Here is a 12,025-nt window from a genome sequence, read left to right on the forward strand (position 1 = left end):
TCTATCAGCAGAAGTCTGGAGCAGAGACAGAGACCAGCACCAAACCACCCCAAAAATAACCCCAGTCCATCCAGTCCGGACAGACATGGTCTTGTTGATGGGGTCTAGCAAGACCCAACAGGAATAGCATGTCAACAAGCCCCTTATTCCTAATGGACCTTAGGGAAAGAGGCGAGACAGTGGGAGACAGAAAAAGACAGTGCTCACACATCCCTTAAGGCCTTTCCTCAGGTCCATACATACTGGATGGCGCTAATTCCATGAATACTGCCAAAATGCTCTAGAGACAAAAACAAATACATTCAGATGACACAAGTACAACTAATATAGGCTGAAGCGAGTTGAGCTGAGATTGCATAAGCTGATGAAAACATCTCCAATTGAATGCATGATTAGACAATGTAAATAAGCTGTGTGGTAAGGACCTGATTTGCTGGTGTGGCCTATGGTAGCAGGAAGTCGTAGCCACAGACAGACATTAGTGTAATCTGTCTCCTGTGGAAGGTTCTGGTGGTCAAAACAGAGTTTCGGCAAGGAAAACCTCATTTATGGTGAAGACAAGGAGACAGCCAGAGACCTAAATGAATGTCTGCTGTGTAAATGTGATGCTTCTACGTGGCAGGGATGTGTGCATATGAAAAAAATATCTGAATATCTTTAACAAAAGCAGAATCCTCTACTCCTCTGGAAATTGTATTATTATACAGTACTTATACTGTAAGGAAATATTTACTTTAAATATATTTTCTGTAGCTGACAATATTAACTAACATTAACGATGAACAATACATCTATTACAGCAGTTATTCATCTTTGTTTATAATACATATTACAGCTGTTCATTATTAGCTCGGTCCATAAAAGTTAATTTACATAAACCATATACATTTTAAAGACGACTACTAAATGTCTGTTTTATGTGTGTTATTCACTGTTGTCAACACTGCTTTAGATGAATGTAAGTAATCTAAATGAACAGATGAATCTAAATAAAGTAATTAAACATGAGTTATCTATTTAATTTGTCCTTTAGTATTGTTGATAAACCGAGGAACATTTCTGTTGGATAAAAAGCAAACACATAAGCAACTATACCTCAACATGTAAATGTAATATTGAAAAGATAAATTACAGAGGAGACTGCCTCTTGTCTGGATGTTACAGGGACAGATGAGACACACGTGTGTTATCCACTGCAGAGTGACTGATGAAGGAATGCTGCCATCGAAGGCTCTCAGTAAGTACACTACAGACATCAATAAAACATCTTTTAAATCTTAATTATGTTACAGTTTATTTGTATTACTGTAATTTCAAAGAGAGCTATCACATCACTTTTCTGATTCTTGATTTCTGTGCATTTGCTGCAGATCTTTTGTGGTGGAGCAGTACCTGCAAGGAAAGATGACGCCAGCATTTGTGGGGGAAAAAATGAGAAAACCTGAATCAAAAATATAAAGTAAGATCATTTTGTTACTTCTAATACAGAAATCAAAAGACATTGTGCTATTAAAATGACTGATGATAGGTTTGGGTGAACTGACCAATTAAACCCCCCAATAGAAATGGTATGAAATGAAGGCAAGCACTTATATTATAGTAGTACCTTAAAGAAAAACTTTTAAGAAATAAGCAACTTTATTGTGCGTTTGTGCCCAAGACATAAAAAAGATTTACAAAAATCACATTTACCTTTCTGCATTTGGCAGATGCTTTCATGCAAAGTGCACAGTGCTCTTATTACAGGGACCCCCCAACTGCCCTGCAGCAACCTGGAGAAAAGAGCCTTGCTCGAGGACACACTGGTTGACAGTGAAAGAAGAAATGTAACAATGACAAAAATATGAAAATGCCTGGAGAGCAGACACATGAATGTTTGGAGCAGACACCGCAGCACCTAGACTGTCCCACACATGTTCTTTCACTCTTGTTCAAGATTGTGTGGTTCAGGGGCATCATCATGGTCATCCTCATCCTCTCTGTGCACTCAGGCAAGGATAGCCTCGATGTCCCTTTCCCATCCATGATCAGATTCAGTCTGACTGCAGCAATGAGGGACGTGGTGGACGTCAGAGACAGGTGAAGGAGGGCATGGTGGGCAGCTGCTTTATCAGAATAAAGCTGAAGAATTGGCACAGCTGTGTTGAGATGAAGTAGGATGTGGGTTCACCACCTGTATGTACATCATTGTTAGACATTTTTTAATAAAGCTTTGTTCCTTGTGTTTCTTTGACGTGTATTTATTTATTATCATGGTTACTTTTATTTATTTTTTACTCATTTATTCATGTTTCCTGTTGCTGTCAGTGAATAAAATATAGTTGTTTGATTAACTTATACATTAATTCATTACTTGACTAAAAATTGAGATGTATTCACCTTGGCTGCATTTGTCTAATGTGTAGTCCTGCATGTCATATGACAAAACAAATACAAATTTTCTTGTTTTACTAAAATAAATCAAGATTTTGAATCACTAATTATTAAAGATATATATGTATATATATACACACACACACACACACACACACAAACACACACACACATAACATAGTATATATAATACATGGTATAGTTATTTATTGGTCAGCATTTATCATTGTTATTGTTCATAATTGTTTGTGTGGGCTAGTAATTCATTCTGGGGTAATCTTAATGTAGCAGGACGAGTGAAGCCCTTCCTGCTAGCATTTGTTTTGCTGATTGTTCATTGCTTGTCCTATCATTGGGCAGTGAGCAAAGGTATTAATTCGGGAGTGAGGTAGCATGGCATCACGAGTCCCGCCCCTACCATCCTGCAGGGAATGGCCAGTGCAAACGGTTCAGTAGAACCTTACACAACCTTTTGGGCACTCTGCTTCCTTCGAGTAAGCGGGATTGGGCATTATGTCTGCCACAGGTACTATTTAGCTTCAATACCACTGCCCATCAATCAACTGGCGAGTCGCCATACTATTTGATGCTTGGTCAAGAGCCTCGTTTGCCAGTTGATTTTTTATTAGGTAGAGTTGAGGAGATGACTGCAGGAAGTGTGCATGAGTGGGTTATCGAGCATCAAACCCGATTAGCTTTTGAAGGAGCACGGGAGCACCTTAGAGTCACTGCAGAGCGCCGTAAGGCACAACATGATTCACGTCCGGCATACACCACTGGGGGAGGGTCAACCAGTATATCTCCGGCATGTCGGGGTGAGAGGTCGAACAAAGATCTGTGACCTGTGGAGCCCAGTCGTGTATCAGGTGGTGAAGGCCCCTAAAAAAGGAAGTTCAGTTTATTCTATTGCCCCTGTGGATGCTTTGGATAAGGTGAGGCAGGTGCACCGCTCCATGTTGAAGGCTCGAATACAGGACATTCCTGGCCATGTACCCTCTCATAGACCAGTAGTCAAAGTGGTGTCACCTTTGAGTGAGGAGGGTTCGGAGGAGTCTGAGCATGGGGATTTGTGGGTTGTGATTTCAGAAACTTCTCCAGCTGCAGATGAGTCAGCCTCTTGAAAAGGAGGTTGCCCAACTGCCAGAAAATTTGTCCGAGGGTGGAGTAGTACCCAAAGTCTGGGCGAGCTACAGCTGGTCAACATCCCAATATGGGCTGCAAGAGGGGTGGGTAATGAAGATGAGCTGTTGATGGGGACATTTAGGACCTTTTCGGTATTGTTTAGGCCTTGGAACTGAGAAGGTAATGTTTATCCATCGTCGGAGCGACAATGCAGAAGCGGGAGGTAGATTGTAGCCCTTCCTGCTTGCATTTGGTTGGCTGATTGTTCATTGCTTGTCCTATCATTGGGCAGATAAATTTGTGGGTGAGGTTCCATGGCATCACGAGTCCCGCCCCTTGCTTCCTGTGTTACATTTAGTTGTTCCCCAGAATGGCATTTTGAATGAAACTCTGTGGCTAGCATTTAGCATTTTGTTTGATTACTTTTTGTTGTCGTAATCACAATAATTGATTTATCTCTCTGTATTATAGCTATTTTGGGGGATGTTTTTAATTTGTGGCTGGACAACTCTCCTTATTATTATCCGTCTGTGATAGGGCTGCTGTCTTCAAGTGTATAACCTGATTTCTGTTTGTTACAGGAGCTGAGTGCTTAAGGCAGGAGTATGATTCCTGGTGTTGGTGTTTCTGTCAGGAGTACTGGTTGGAGTGTTTGTGTGTGTGAATGTGTCACAGGTGTAAGTGAAAGGTGGTTTGCTGTGTAGGCCGATTGTGGCCTTCTGTCCTGCTGTCGAGCCTCGGTTCCTATACCTTGAACTTTGGATGTCCTTGATGACCCAGGTTGCCCATTGTTTGATTTTCTTCAAGTTTGTAATTGAGTCAGTTATGTGAACCATTTCATTCAGCGACTGTTTTCTACCTTGTGTGATTTAAAACCCCTTTTTTTAAATGTAATAAAAATTATTTTTGTATATCTGCATCTCCTTCCAATGACTCGTGAGATGACCTGTGTTGCCTAAAAAAGGAGGAAATTTATTAAATAGATGTCCCTGGGCTAGACCCAGGGTGGCGTAGTCGTGCTAAACTTTTGTCCCTTTACCACTTCTGCCACATTCATTTCTAAGTAGTAATACTTAATTGTTGCCAGTATAAAATAATCAGTCTTCTCCAAAAGCAAGATCTTTGAGGAGCTGATAGATTACTCCTTTGTGCAAACACCAAGGAAAGCATTCTAGGTAGGAAAGTCTTGTTACTGATGCTATGAGCTATGCATCTGCTCTGCTTATCTTCTTTTTTAATATTATTACTGCAGAACTTATAATCACATACAAGCTCAGGGAGAGATGGTTGTACCTTTAACAATGAACAATCATAATGACAAAAAAAACAGAAAACATAACTATAATAGGTTTGCGCACATCACAGTAGGAGATTATATGAGATTATATACACAGAAAAAAAGCTTAAATATCTTTAAATAATCATAATATTCATATAATCAGTGCATCCAAAAAAAAAACTGCATTTGTTGTTGTTTTTGTTATAAGCCTGAGGAATGGGAGTTAAATTCAGCAAGAAAAAGAGGAAAACAAAGGAGATTTAAGCCAGTTTTACATTAAATAAAGAGATACCGATTTTGTGTTATCATAATAAAAAATAATATATTTAAGGGTTAAACTGTGGGTCATATTAGTAGAGTTAAAAATATAAAAACTTAAATCCACTAAAAATGAATTGGTTATATAAGGTAACAATACCTTTTAGTGTTACCTTATATAACCAATTCATTTTTAGTGGATTTAAGTTTTTATATTTTTAACAGCTGTTTCTTTCAACAAGAACACAAAATGAGCAAATTTCATCAATGTAAAAATATTTACATATACATGAATTAAACCTGTCAATCTTATCTTTTAAGGTGTTGCGCTTATAATGTCAAAGATCACATGACGTCAACATGGCCAATGATGTATAGATGAACCTCATACTTAAGGAGATTTAGCTGTACAGTATGTACTCTTTTAGCGCTCGTTAAGTAAGTACTTATTGAAATTAAGTACCAACTCATTGAGGATGCCTTTTCGGAAACAAACATTCATTTGCTTTGCTTCTGAATAAGTCTGTTTTTGAATGTATCAGTTTAGTGAATTATTCAAATGACTCACTCCTAAAGACATAACTGACATAATGATGTAACCTGTAGAAACACAACTGAAAAAACAAACCGGAACTAACTGTTATTATATAAACTCAGGCTGTCATTTTTTCTTTTTTTACTTTTTATTATTTTAATTTAAAATACAATGTATGCATATATATATATATATATATATATATATATATATATATATATATATATATATATATATATATATATATAAAATTGATAAAAACGTACAGTCTCTAGACCAGCACATTCTGTTCTTTACCAGGAGCTCTATGATCTACACTGAAAAGATCTGTTTTAAGCATGTAACATCACAAAGGGAGCAAGTCTTCATTTACCCAGATTCATTAAAAGAACACCAAAACAACAACCCACCATATACAATTTAATTCTTGTAGCTAAACAATATATCAGAAGAGTACGTAATTCAAAGATTGTTTCCTCTTTGATTGAACAACAGTCTCTGCATTGCTGTTTAAAGCTGACCCCTTCCATTCACTTTGTGTGCTTTTAAAGCATGCCTGTTGTTCTGCAAGCAAAAAGAGAATATCTGAGAACCTGAGGAAGGAAGTAGACTAAAAACAGAGGAAAGGGAGAGAACCTCAGCGAGACCTGGCCACTCTGTTGCTGTAGCTGATTGTAGTCAAGTCTAGTCTTAGAGCGCCTGGCGCCAACAGAGCAGGCCATAAACTTCTAGACGATATAGAGAGATAGAGCTCAGACTCTTACTTGTGCAAGCAAACAAAGAGTTTACTTCACTTAGCGTGCAATTCCCTTTACATTTGGTCTAGCACAGTCGATGCAAATGAAGTTATCTTGTGCCTCGTCATTTCAAAACTATTATCTTCAAAGTGGCACACAAGACTAAATGATTACAATAACACAGGTAAAAACGTGTACAACTGTGGACCTCTGCTGAGATTCAAGTACGCATCAGGGGGAAAAAGAAAGAAAAACAGAGACAAAGATGCACAAACACAGACAGAGCGATATGGAGATTACAAATGTTTGTGTTCATCAGTAAACCTGCATAACCAGAGACAGGCGTGTCCCGTCAGCAATAATAGACTTTGCGTGCATCTGTGCCAACCGGTATTTACGTCAGTGGTTACAAAGACTAGGCTACATCTAATCTCCAGGAGAGAGACAGAGAGAGAGAAAGAGGACGGAAAAGGGAAGAGAGACCATTCCAGGGGCCAGCAAGTCTCCTCGGGGTGAGCTGAATTAAGTAAGAGATTGAGAAAAAGAAATAGAGAGAGCAAGGGGTGGAGAGGCAGAGAGGAGAGAGTAAATCAATGGAGGAGATTCGAGACAGGAAGACTATGGCGTCAGTACAGGCTGGAGATAAGGGCTTCTGTTCCATACACAAACACACTTGTTCTCCCAGGCCGAACAGCTACACATACTTTGTCTCACTTTCAACTGACAAGACACGCACAGGTCCTCTCTGCTGGTGCTTTTCATTAGGCACTGCTATAGGGAGTTTCTGCTCCTTGTGCCCCCTTGACTTCCCACTTTTCTTTAAAGGGATACTCCACCCTAAAATACAAATGTTGTCATTAATCACTTGCCCCATGTTGTTACAAACCCATAAAGGCTTCGTTCGTCTTTGGAACACAATTTAAGATATTTTGGATGAGAATTGGGAGGCTTGAGACTGTCCCATAGACTGCCAAGTAAGTCACACTGTCACGGTCCAGAAAAGCATTAAAAGCATAGTCAGAATCGTCCATCATTATAAAGTGAACAGAATACTTTTTGTAAGCAAAGAGAACAAAAATAACGACTTCATTCAACAATTCTTTTGTCAACAGTCTCCTCTGTGTCTCTCCACATCACTCAAGCTGCCTACGCTCTTCTGTGTCAGCACAGCCACAAGGATGTGCTGTTTCTATGTGCATTTATGCTTTGATTTGAAAGAAAACAGCGCATCCTTGTGGAATACAAAAAGTTTTCTCGTTGCTTCATAGATGGCAGATGGACTATTCTGACGATGCTTTTTATATTTTTCTGGATCTTGACACTGTTATTTACTTGGCAGTCTATGGGACAGTCTCTAGCATCCCGGTTTTTCATCCAAAATATCTTAAATTGTGTTCCAAAAACGAACGAAGCATTTACAGGTTTGGAACGACATGGGAGTAAGTGACAAAACTTTCATTTTGGGTAGGAGTATCCCTTTAAGTTATTGTATGTCAGACTTTTTACTTATTCACTCTAAACACAAAGTTATTCTGTTCAGTTTTATTCAAAACATGACATTATTCAATTATAAATGTTTTGCTCTTCTCATTTCCCTGCCTCTAAAACTCTCTTAATGTGAAGTTCAACTTCGGTCCAGTAACAATAGATTGGCTGAACTCACATGTATTTTGTCCTTGAATAAGCAAGATCCACAACACTATAAGATGAGGAAACACAGACCTGACTGAGAAACGTGTGAGTCTGGCCAGAGGTCAGAGGATCTTTTCCTCAAAGATAAGCAAGAGAGACAGAGTTTGTACAGACTTAAGAGAAAAGCTACTTCTTTCAGGAAGAACCCTCTGCTTTGAAAGTAATGTTGAGTATGAGTTTACCAAGAATGTGTGTATGTTTTCGTGTATGTTTTTGGCTCTGATTTGGACACAGGAGCAGGAAAAACAGAGGAACTGAAATCCTCTACAAATAAGATAAGTTTTTTCCCCACTGCTTTCGGTCATTTCTGTATTCTGCTCCTCTTGTGACTTAAATGTTATTGTATGATCACTGCCAACTTCATTATGTAAGCTAAATTACTCAAAAACTACTTTCAAGGCTGCATTCTAAGGCGCTATTTTAGTACCCCTTAAACCGCTGTAGTGTCTTTGGACTGAACATTGATCTGTGAGTAAACTGATCCTGTGTAGCTCGCTTTTTGTGTACAGTATCACAGCACACAACATCCTGAATGCTTCACAGAACAACACTGTGTTACTATGATTATTATTGCAAAAATAATTTTAACCTTAGTATTTGTTGGTTTCCAGTAAAACTATCTAGACATCTTTACAAACCAATTGTTTTCAAGTGTTCTCATTAGATTTATGCTTAACAGCAAAAAAAGTACTGCCCCCCCCCCCCCCCAAAAAAAACAATCTATATTATAACAACATAAAGAAAGTGTATTTGAGAGATTGTTAGGATTAAATAAACATGGTCTTCCTAAATGTTTATTGGGAACTAATTTTAACACATAAGGTTATTATTATCCTAAAATATCATATAACAACATTATGCAAACAGTCCATAATATGCTTTAACCAAGTTGGGAATAAAAGGAGAGCCAGAGAAAAAGACTACTTTGCATTCGTTCTCTCCTAAAGAAGTTCTCCACTCCTTTATTTACCAGAATATTTCTATACACATTCTATATTATTTTTCTAAGTAACAAGTTCTCTGTGACTGAAGATTTCCATCTCCATTTGAGAACGCTTAAAGTAAAGACAAAGAGAAAGTTACTTCATGTAAGGAATATGTATTCTGGGTAATGAATTCGTGCAATTTGTGTGTCTGTGTGTACCTGCATGTTTGTGGAAGGACTGGGCAGGATGTTTTTATGGCATGATTCATTCAACTGTTTCTAAATCTCTCCCTGATTACTGTATATTGAATTCCCAGCATTTGGCAAGTCAACGACTCTCCCACTAATTCTTGAGGACAAAATGTAAGCCCTCCGTGAGAAAAGGAGAGAGGGAGAGGATGTGTTTTTTAAGAACGTGGTTTATATCGCAATTAATTGCATTTGATTCTTCTCCTAACTTTAAAGCGAGTGGCTCTGCAGTTCAGATCAGCCCTCAATTTCCTGTCCTTGCCTGGCTCTGAGCAGAGAGAGAAAATTTGAGGCAGAAACGTGTGAAATAATATGATATAATATTGATATAATATTAATATATATCATATATTAATATACTATATGATATAATAATATAATATATATTATAATAATATAATTTATATAATAATAATATAATATATATCCTGTCAAACTTACTGGCAAAGGGCATCTCAAGAAACGCACTCCAGTGGTTTGAGTCTTACCTATCAGATAGGTCCTTCAAAGTATCTTGGAGAGGTAAGGTGTCCAAGTTGCAACATCTAACTACTGGGGTGCCTCAGGGCTCAGTTCTTGGACCGCTTCTCTTCTCTGTCTACATGGCATCATTAGGTTCTGTCATTCAGAAACATTGCTTTTCATACCACTGTTATGTCTGCTAACTTCTGCTAACTGAGACTTGTTATAGCACTTATATATCATTGCTCTCTTGTTGATTTTGATAGCTTCCATTGTACTCATTGGTAAGCCGCTTTGGATAAAAGCGTCTGCTAAATGACTAAATGCAATTGTTAATACAAAAGAGAGATTTGCAGATTTCTTTGTGAGTGTTACAAGTTCCAGCATCAAAAGTTGAACATTTAACTTAAAAATGTACTTCATGTTACAACATCTAAATTAACAAATTTTATTCAAGTTAAAGCAATGATACGCCAATGAATATACCAATGTAATACTTATTATGGGTCAAATCAAGCAGAAGTAATTGATAAACAACAACTATACTTTCACTGTTAACACTTTACAGTTGATCCATCTTCGTATTAAGGAAGAACATGCACAAAACAACTGTTTTTGAAGTTGCCAGATTTAGGGCCTCACAAATCAACCAATCACAACAGAGAACAGGCTGCCCAGCATAACGTTTATTTATTCATTTATGAATTAATTAATAAATGGATGAATAAGAAAATAATTATTATGTTCATTAATATTGGTGGGTGTTCATAATGGGCATTATATTTCCTGGTCAATACAGACATAAACTCAAACACAAGGTTTGCGTTCTGCTACAGCTCACATAACTAAACAAATCCTTCTCTATGAACTATTTTCCTTCAAGCATTTCTGTTTTATCATTTCATGTTTTTCCTTTGCCTGTATCCGTGACATAGAGCAGTAGCCTATCATATATTTATCATCCATGTGAGATAAGAAAAGACATACATCAGGTGGCCCAGGGAGGAGTGTGACAGATAAAGCTTTATCAGTAAGTTCAGGACTGTTTTTATATGAAATCCAAATGTGATCTATCTTAAAAGAAATCTTGGTCCAGACAGACGGGCCAGTTTTATTATCTCTAGAGTAAATGGTTTTGGACCGTCACACATCTAGGACAAAATCTATTAACTTAAAGATGAAAGAAGCTGTTATGTTCACATGCATGAACTACTGTATGTTTCACTCCTCCTCTTCTCTAACATGGACACATACACAAGCAAAAAATAACATACATATGCTCATAGAAAAATATTCTCCACAAATTACTAAGATTTTTTATTTTTATGAAGTTATGAAACAATTTCTGTTTCTATAAAATGGTGGCACTGGCAAATCTTAAGTCACTTCAAGTGCCTGAGGTGAACTGTGCTTGTTTTTATTACCTAAGCCCTTGAATGGCACACCACACACACACTTACACGCTCTAGATTACAGCTTCATGGTCCCTCTCACATAGCTGGGATCGGCAATAACATGTGAATGCAGACCAGCACTTATTTAAGCATCCACATTTATATGCCCATAATGGGGTCATTATAAGCATTTCTGGAGCAGGCCAGAGACTGTCTGAAGCTCTCTTTCTGAAAGGCTATGCTATGCTATGCTATGTAGGAGAATGAGGCATTGCTAACGCAAAACCCTATCTAATCAATTTAATGAAATTAATGCATGAATTAAATACGTTTTCATAATCTGTTAATGTAGGGTTTATTAATCATATTATAATTTACTATGCGTTGGACGAATGTGTAGCACTATCATAAAATTTTACAAAATGCCAAAACAGCTTTCACAACATATCACACAGACGCAAAACCTGGGTGTGAAATAAGTGGGCTATGGAGGGTTTTGCAATGACTTGGTAGTGCATATCTGCAGCCAGGCAAGAGGGCTGTGGCATGCCTGTGTTTGATAGGAACAGGGGCTCAGTGGGTGGCCCAGGACTCTGGTAACGGAGTAGGCCTACTGTGTCTTTAAAAACTCCTTGCTGTTTTGGGGGCTTTTTCTTCAGCTCTGCCTCCATGCTGAAGGGAAGGACTGAAATGTAAACATCCAAACAGGCTTGGGCCCTTTTAAAAGTCTGTTTTCCAGCCTCCACTTTTAATTGGAAACAGACAGTGGCCTTGAATGCAAGAGGTGGGGTTAAAGCTCAGACGCTACACCGACAGGCTGCAATCCCACTCACAATTTTTGATGTGATGTCTCACTCCTTCAAACAAATTACATTTTATATAGCTCATTATATCTGTATCAGTGATTACTAGAATATGAGTGGGTTTTGTTAAAGGTGACATAATACGTATGGATAAGACATATTTACTTGAGTTAATAAAAATAAAAAGATCTATTTG

Source organism: Carassius auratus, unplaced genomic scaffold, assembly GCF_003368295.1.
Source record: "Carassius auratus strain Wakin unplaced genomic scaffold, ASM336829v1 scaf_tig00216207, whole genome shotgun sequence".
Lineage (NCBI taxonomy): Eukaryota > Metazoa > Chordata > Actinopteri > Cypriniformes > Cyprinidae > Carassius > Carassius auratus.